Consider the following 946-nt stretch of genomic DNA (forward strand, 5'->3'; position numbering starts at 1 on the left):
CTTCACACCCTCTCCAGCATTTATTGCTTATAAACTTTTGGATCGCAGCCATTCTGACTGGTGTGAAATGGTATGTAATTGTGGTTTTGATTTGCATTTCTCTGATAATGAGTGATGTTGAGTATCTTTTCATGTGTTTGTAAGCCATCCGTATGTCTTCTTTGGAGAAATGTCTCTTTAGTTCTTTGACCCATTTTTTGACTGGGTCGTTTATTTTTCTGGAATTGAGCTGCAGGTGTTGCTTGTATATTTTTGAGATTAGTCGTTTGTCAGTTGCTTCATTTGCTATTATTTTCTCCCATTCTTTTTTTTTTCTCCCATTCTTAAGGCTGTCTTTTCACCTTGCTTATAGTTTCCTTTATTACTGAAACTGAAACTGAAGTCTCTCAGTCGTGTCCGACTCTTTGCAATCCCATGGACTGTAGCCTACCAGGCTCCTCAGTCCATGGAATTTTCCAGGCAAGAGTACTGGAGTGGGTTGCCATTTCCTTCTCCAGGGGATCTTCCCAACCCAGGGATCGAACCTGGGTCTCCTGCACTGCAGGCAGATGCTTTACCATCTGAGCCACCAGGGAAGCCTCCTTTATTACTACTCATCATTTATCCAAGGAGTCTTTTGACTGACTTGAGGGCAAAGATCCATGAGGTAAAACAATGGTCTCAAATCATTATATGACTATCTCAATGGTGTTCTCAACCTCCACAAAAATTTATAAAGATTTACCTTGTCCTAAATATGCAGGGTGTACATAAATGATAATTCCATTTAAATTTTAATCATTGGAAGTTAACAAATATACACAAAAACCTGGGTCACACATGTGAATATAAGCTTTTTACATTTGGTCTCATATTGTAATGTTTCAAATAAAACTTCACAGTTTTATTTGTGAATAAATAATTTGTGAAGAGTGTGAATATATTGTTATATTTGATTTCAAAGGAG

The 946-nt window shown here is 37.4% G+C and overlaps 1 non-coding gene across 1 annotated transcript; it reads right to left on the bottom strand.

Moving 5' to 3' along the window:
• Window positions 1-503: 503 nt before the first annotated feature.
• TRNAC-GCA (transfer RNA cysteine (anticodon GCA)) lies at window positions 504-575 on the bottom strand. Its single transcript has one exon. It is a non-coding gene; the product is annotated as a tRNA-Cys (tRNA).
• Window positions 576-946: the final 371 nt, after the last annotated feature.

The sequence above is a fragment of the Ovis aries genome, chromosome 4, assembly GCF_016772045.2.
Source record: "Ovis aries strain OAR_USU_Benz2616 breed Rambouillet chromosome 4, ARS-UI_Ramb_v3.0, whole genome shotgun sequence".
Lineage (NCBI taxonomy): Eukaryota > Metazoa > Chordata > Mammalia > Artiodactyla > Bovidae > Ovis > Ovis aries.